The sequence below is a fragment of the Saccostrea cucullata genome, unplaced genomic scaffold, assembly GCF_032062105.1.
Source record: "Saccostrea cucullata isolate Sc308-1 unplaced genomic scaffold, CSIRO_AGI_Scuc_v1 ctg17987, whole genome shotgun sequence".
Classification (NCBI taxonomy): Eukaryota; Metazoa; Mollusca; class Bivalvia; order Ostreida; family Ostreidae; genus Saccostrea; species Saccostrea cuccullata.
This window is the reverse complement of record NW_026938315.1, coordinates 1-8,168: the sequence shown is the minus strand read 5'-3', so window position 1 is coordinate 8,168 and position 8,168 is coordinate 1. Positions and strand designations below refer to the sequence as shown.

Sequence of the window (8,168 nt, the reverse complement as noted above, 5' to 3'; positions counted from 1 at the left end):
TTTTTATTTGATTTTATGGAATGGGAAATAAGAACTGAAACGACCCCTAATGTAGATTTTCCAAAGGGTTTGGAAAAGTTTTGGAATTCCATGGAATTCCATTCGTTTCCATACCAAAGTCGCAAAGTGTGTCTGGAAGTTTTTGGAATATTTTGGAATTTGAAAAAACAAATGGACTTAGACATTTTTTGCTTTGGAAAGTAGTGGAATTCTTTGGAAAAAATGATAAAATGAGAAACTTAGCCATTTTCTGCACTGGAAAACTGTGGAAAATTACTTAGAATTTTTTTAACTGTCGACCAATAGTACAATAACATTGGGATCGAAGTCGGGCTCGATGAACAATTAATTTAAACAACAAGCCGAAATTCAAAAATATCGAATGCCATGTTCATGTTGCACAGAAGGAAAGTTGGAAAGAGAGTGTCTAGAACAGGGGAATCATGATTAGCTTTAGATGGAAGAAGATGAAGACATTTTAAGACCCGGTAGGTACAATATTGTACAGTATTTTATGTGTCCTTGAATGAAGATCGCTTTTGCTACTGTTCATTAGTCTGCCTCTGGGCACCAAACATAAACTGCCTGACGGTGAAATCGTTAGTGCACTATTTCAATTTTGTAATAATTATTTAAAAACTCTAAACATCTCATTAAGATCATGGATTTTAACCCGAATGTCCTCGTTTGGGATCGAACTTATGTAAAGAATTTTACCTATACGTTACTTTGTTCAAGTTAAGATAACATTAATTTACAGAGTATGATGTACAATGTAATTAATTATATGTATTTTAAGGCATGTTCATGATCATTTTCAGCTCTTATTTTAATTATTTTATAGCTGTTGCTGCATTGTGCCTGAGATGATCCCCTCAGCGCTGGCGTTTGATAACTTGGTGGATGTAGATGCTTAGCCAGTCAGTCTCTAGGCTTGTGAATATGGTGAGAACGAGCTCAAATTATCGCTCAAACCAAGTTAACTAACTCTGATTTTATTAATCCATGTCTATTAACATAATAATGTGTTCTACGGTGCGACCATTGGGGGCGAGCGCAGTTATTTACTTTCAAAATCCTTTATACAGATTTTACTTGCACTGCCTATCCTCAGTTCATTAAGAAAGAAGAACAGAATAACAAGTCAATTCCGACTTCCCAGGCATCGGGATAGAGATTCGGAAGTTTCCTACAAAATCCGAAATACCTGAGCCGTTTAAGTGACGAAAGTATGACGTCAAATAAAAAGTCCTGTTGACTCTTCACCGCAAAGGATTATTGGGAGTTTGGAATTTTTTCACGCTGTGAGATAAAAATTTCTTGGAACGACGTGAAGATTTCAACCCAAATTTCCTCCGTTCATACACGTTATAGTATATTGAGCTCGCTACACGACGCTCGCTGCCATCGCTATTAAAAAAATTATTGCAACTTTGCCAAGTAAACAAAATTTAAAGGTTATATTCTTAACACGCTTAAATTCCTTATTCAGATAATTAATAACAATGCATTCTGACAGGTAATCTAAACATGAAAACTGCACAGACATGCCTAATTACTTTAGATCAAATAGCAATCATCTAATATGAAGTATACATGCATTTTACAGGAATCCGGGTGCTCACAAGGACAAGAGGTGTATGAAAAGAAAAACATAAAGGTAAGATTTCTGAATTATTTTTTAAATCAATAAATCACATGAATTGAAATTATCTTTTTCAGTGTTAGTCAGGCATTGAGCTTGAGCTCAAACCTTTTTGTTTTAGCTTACCTGAACCATTTAAAGGCCTAAGTGAGTTTTTTGATCAGTGTCTGATGTTGTCTGTCATCTATAAACTTTTCACATTTATACATTCATCAGAATTAATCCTAATTTGAACAAAAAATTGCAAGATAGTGAATTAATTCATATTCCATAGTAAACTGATTTGCCAGGTCAAAAAAAATCAATTGTTTTGTATAGCTTTTGTTTATTGTTTGTCATATATTTATATGGATATCAATAATGATGCATCTTAATGGTCATCTTTTCCTTTCAGAAATCGTGTAAGGATCGAAAGTTTGAAGTGTCTGTTGGAATGATCAACATCGAACTTTCTGAGCCTTCGTACTGAAAGTGAATCCGTTCGTGACACCAATTAACTGTCAACCTTCTAACATAACCATTTACTAATTTCATAGAATATCAGTGAGGAAGTGATTCTCTAGCAAACACGTCAGAAGTTTTGGATCTTCATTAATTGGGATCTTTGGCACTTACGTTGGGGGGAAATAGCATCTGTTGATTTTATGGGATCATTGTATCAATGTAGTTGTGTAGTACATATTTTTTGCATGTAATACATGTGTTTGTCACTCTAGTCAATAACTTTGTACCAGTACATAAGCATGATAAGCCACTGGCAATTCATTGTAAATGTATACTTTGTTGAGGTCTCAATGACTATTCCAATTCCATAGCCAATTTCATTTATTAAAACTTACTTCTTATTTTAGAAAATGCAGACTGGAGTTTACTAAATTCATGTATATCATAACATGATTATCATTAATTTAACCAAGGTGACTGATTCTCCGGTAATCATATTTTCTCTGTAAATAACCTTTAATGTAAAATACTTTCCGTGAGAATATTTTATGAAAGTGTGCTTATATTGTACATTTGAGAGTTATATCATATGCAATATTTGTCTCAAAAAACATTGTAAAAGAAACAATTTTTTATTTTAAAAATATAGATTTGATCTATGAAACATTGTGATGTTGTTGATTTTTTTTGTAATTATTTGGCACTAATTATTTCAGTTTTCTTTGTACATGTATTTGGAATTTGGAATCCTGGAATTCCATGGATTTCCTCCGCAAATTTCCATTCTGGCATTGTTCCGCTCTTTTCCAGGCTAGATTCAAAATTCCAAATCATTCCGAAAAAAGTTCCGTCCCAATACTCCGGAGAATTCTAAAGAATTCCGCGGAACAAAAATTCCATGGAATTCCATGGAATATGCTTTGGAATTCCATGGAAGTTGCGGAAAATCTACATTAGGGGAGACTTAATTTAATATGTTACTATTAGTATATGATCAAATTGATCGATTTTAATTTTGCATGGTAAAAAGTTGAAAGGAAAACACCTTTAAATTGATTTCAATTGATCAGGAATTGGTGATCGACCTGTGATTTGGCTGTATTGTTTACATGTCTTCAGCCCGGGGTAGAACGGGGTACAACTTGTATATTCCATGCAAATTGTAGTGGTCAGCGTAACAATGGGCACTAATTACCTATTGTTCTTCGTCTGCGGCTACCGGTGTTTTCAATAAACAAACTACCTACACTGTACATGTACTCGCTACTTTGGAACAATCTTAAAGTTCTTAAAGCACGAAAAAAAAATTCCATAATATTGAATTTGATGACGAATAAAATTGATAGAAAAAATATTCAGAATAGAACACTTTGGTACTATAATGAAAAAAAAGATACATATATGTACATCATGTACGTTGTACAGACTTATTTCATTTTTATTTCAATTCTCAAAGATCTATCTTCTTCAGTATTTAATTTCATTTTTTAGTTTTACGCATATTTCTTCAATCAATCAATCATTTATTTAAATCTTTTTACCATTTTACTTTAGTATACATAGACCACAAAAACATAAAAAATGTAGGTGGTTTTATACATAACAGTAGGTCTAAAAGGCATGCGTGAATAAGAAACTAAACAAAAAAAAATTTGTAGGTTGCTATAAATGCGAAGTAAGGGAATTTAGGCCGGGGAGTATATTTTGTTTATCAGATAAAAGAATATCCCGGGGGAGGTGGTCACATGTATTTTCAATTCTGAATCTCTGCTAACGATTGTTTGGGACCAGAGAAATTGACTTCACTTTTTAATAAAAAAAAAATGTGCAAAATATACAATCATATAGATATAAAGAGAAAGATTCTTTAGTGAAGCACTTTTTTGAAATAATATTAGCATGAATTGTTCCCAATTCAGATGCAGGGAAACTCCACTTCGCTTAATCCGAGAAAAAAAACAACTTAAATGTATGAATTTTGAATGTCAGAAACATGACGTTGTGTATCGATCGCACTCATGAATAAATGTTATAATTACTTCAGTTCTGAAATTTGTATTGTTCATTGCAATTGATTCTCTAAAATAATTTTATTCATGCATATAAAAAATTCGATAAGTATAATATCATAACTTGCATGACTTTTAAAACACACAACTAAAGAACAGACCTTGCCCTATCGGCTATCACTTAATTGTAAACAGTATTTCACCCCCTCCTTTTTGTGCTACAATCAAGTAAAATCATATAAATAAGCACCAAGTCTGTACTGTTCGTTTATACAAAGGTCTCGGACAAAAATGGAATTAAAAAAAATTATAATCACAGCACACAATTCTAATTTTACAAAAACGCAAGCCGTAACGATATCCCTGTGGCAGAATGTACTAATAATTGACCCGATTCTAAAACGAAAGTAGAACTTTTACACGTGGTTGACAGGTATGTTTAATAACAACAAGCACAAAGTTTGCATTAATGGAAAAAGTTAATTCAAGTTATGATTTATTTTATTTAGTTTTTTAACTGACTGACCGCATATAACATGTTTAAGGAGTGGCGCATAATATTAGAAGCCATATGCCCATAGACTTAAAACTGTATACAATGAAAAAAGAATTAGCCTAAAGAAAGACGTATATTTCATTGACTGAAAATCACACTGCATAAGATTTATGTCATGTAGTGTACAATACTTAAGCCTTAACAAATAATTTAAAAGAGAGTGTGTGAGAGAGAGAGAGAGAAAGCTAGAAAGCGACACGATATAAAATTCGCAGGGAGGACATCGGAGAACTAGAGCGCGCTGTCAACATAATATATATATAAAAAAATAATTAAAGATGATTCAATTTAATTATATAACCCTGTCACATTCTTCTATAAAATAACAAAGTGTACGCTTCAAGACTAGATTTCATGAAAAATATTTAATACTGTAGTCGTCTTGTTAAATGAGAGCTTAATTTAAAAGTAATTGGAAAAGGGGGGGGGATTCAACTTAATGTGCTCATGCATTTTCAGTTCTCCACACGGTAAAATAAATTGATATTTACAACCATTGACTGTATTGAAGTATTAAAGATACCCACAAAAAGCTTTTGATGACAGTACACATACATGTGAGAAAAATATGAGATGATATTTTTTTTAACCTTTATGAACAAAAATTAAACTTTTTAAAAAAGTACTTGGGAAGAAAAACCACTGCAAATAAAACAGAATAATTTTCCTCAGATAATGTCATCTACGTGTATGGAGAAATTTAAAGAAAAAACATAAATATTTATGAAAGCTTATGTTAACATTATGGTCTAAAAATAATTAAAATGAAATTAATAGATGAAAACTGAATACAAATTAATAAAATGTGACTTTTTTATTTAGAATAATTTATTTTGTAATTGACTGTAATGAATTTGTTAAAATACTTAAAAAAAAAACAACAACAAATAATCATTTCTTAAGCTTTTTTAATCCATTCCCAGGTTAAAAACAATGACCACAGTAATTATCAGTAAATCTCAGCATCGACAGTACCTCAACAGTAATTATCAGCAATTCTCAGCAGCGACAGTACCTCAACAGTATTTATCAGTATTTATCAGACTCCACAGTAAAAGACGACAGTAATTATCAGTATTTATCAGCAACAACTAAAATTATCAGCAACAACAGTAATAATAACAGTAAATATCAGTAATTATCAGCAAGAACAGCACCGTATCAGTAATTATCAAACATTATCAGTAAAATTTGGGATTCTCAGCACTTTTTTCGTCCAGTAGTGAAGGCTTGAGTATGGTCTGCCTCCATTTCTCGTCTTCTGGCCATCGCTCTAGTAACAGCACAGGCTGGATAAATGTCATCATCTTCATCATCGCACATAACATCTGGAGTAATTTTCTCACAAACTATAGGATCTGGTACAACTTTTCCACCAGCTAAATCGTTGCCTAGCAACAAAGAAATGCCTGGAACGGGAAGAGTAGGTCGAACACCTACGATAACAGGTCCAGTAACTAAATCTGACTTCAAAAAAAATCTATGCAGGGGAACATCAATGACGCCTACAGCTCCACACCCTGTAATAAAACTGACCCACCAGTAGAAGTCTGCTCAGACAAAGGAAGCACGCCCTCTAACAATAACGTCTGTGCAGCACCAGTATCTCTCAAAATCTGGACAGGTTTTATTTCGCTAGAGTCACCGAGTGAAACAAATCCCTGAGACATAAAGGGCTTATAATCCTCCATAGAATCAATAGAACTGGACTGTGAACCCTGAACATCAGGAGTGTCAGAACAAATCGAAACTGAGGCTTCTCTATCACCTCTAACTGCCGCACAAGCATGTGGTTGAGTTTTATCAAAATCATTTTTTCTCTTAAGTTTAAAGCATTCACTGATCAGATGACCTTTTTTCTTACAATAACTACAAGTAGGAAGGGACCCTATTCCAGACGATCCTTCAACACGTCCTGGACCGGACTTAAAACCACCTTGAGATGGAGACTGGAGACTTGTGGAAGACTGAGAACCTGAACCACTCTTTTTATATGTGTCTGAATTGGTAGAATTACTGCTAGTCTGAGATCTTGATACAAAATTCTTTTTATGAGACAGAGCATAAGTATCAGATATGAATGCTGCCTCTTCAAGAGTTTTCACATTCTTATCTTCTAAATGTGTTTTCAAATCTTGAGGAACACATTCCTTAAACTCTTCTACCAGGATGACTTGGCGCAAATTAGCAAAAGTTTTATCAAGTTTCTTAGATCTAAACCAGTGATCGAATAAATCTTCTTTCTCTCGTGAAAATTCAACAAATGTTTGATTATCAAACTTTCTATACTTTCTGAATTTTTGTCTATACGCTTCAGGTACTAATTCATATGCTTTTAATATTGCTGCTTTGACCTTCTCATAGTCTGAACTCTCAGCTACCCCTAGTGCAGAGTATACCTCAGCTGCTTTGCCAACCAGTACACTTTGTAACATTGTTGACCAAACGTGTTGTGGCCATTTAAGATTCTCTGCGACTTTTTCGAATTGGGGAAAATATTTGTCTACAGATTTTTCTTGAAATTTCGGAACTAACCTAATATTTTTTGCTGCGTCAAATTCAGTTTTGACAACTGACGGTTCTGGTTGGTTTTGTAATTTTAATTTCTCTAATTCAAAGTTCATTTCACGCTCTCTTTCTCGCTCTTCTCTTTCTGCTGCTAATTTGTCTAATTGAAATTTCGTTCACGCTCTCGTTCTTCTATTTCTCTTTCTCTTTGTCTTTCTCTCTCTTCTCTTTCTAATTTTTCTCTTTCAAATCGCATTTTCTCTATCTCTACTTGAAACTGATATTCTGCCATTTTATAAAAGCCTAACTCTGATTTAACTGTATATTCTGGAAGATCGTATTTTTCAAAGACGTTTTCTTTTAGTAGTTTATTTGCAACCTTAATTCTAATGTCTTGCTTTCTCTGAGAGGATTTAACATCTAACCCAAAATGCAAACCTAATGCGATCAAGTCATCCTTTTTTAACGTATCAAAAACCTGAACACTTGATGAACTAAGAAAGTCTGTGACCGAAAACACCATGTTGATTTCTGCTGGCTTATAGTCAAATTTAACAATTTAATTAACAAAATTCTGACAATGAACTGCAAAAGTGCAAGAAATTCTTGATCCGGACGAGCCCCCAATTCTGTTATGGGTCAGAATAACCCTAAATGCCAGCAAAGATCAATAACACAATTAAAACTTAACAATAATTTATTTACAGTAATATAATAAGTATATGAAACAAAGTACAAACTTAGCAAAAATCTAAAAATACATACATCAGAGTGTCCGTTCCTGCACACAATGTCCCAGTGAAATTATATCCCAGTAATACGTCAATGATGCTTATACGACAGTGTCTGTCTATGCATCGAATTGACAGGGTATTTATACAGTAATATAAATCTAGAATATTCTAGAAGTTGTAAGTACATGATATTCCTGGAAAGTTCTGGACATAAACAAAGTTCAAGAATGTTCTAGAAAAAATGACCAAACATATTGACCACTCTGGAATGT

At 33.2% G+C, this 8,168-nt stretch overlaps 1 long non-coding RNA gene across 1 annotated transcript; it reads left to right on the top strand.

Moving 5' to 3' along the window:
• Positions 1-209: 209 nt before the first annotated feature.
• Positions 210-2,654, top strand: LOC134249962 (uncharacterized). Its single transcript, XR_009988404.1, has 4 exons — positions 210-488; positions 845-945; positions 1,610-1,660; positions 2,040-2,654. It is a non-coding gene; the product is annotated as an uncharacterized LOC134249962 (long non-coding RNA).
• The last annotated feature ends 5,514 nt before the right edge of the window (positions 2,655-8,168 follow it).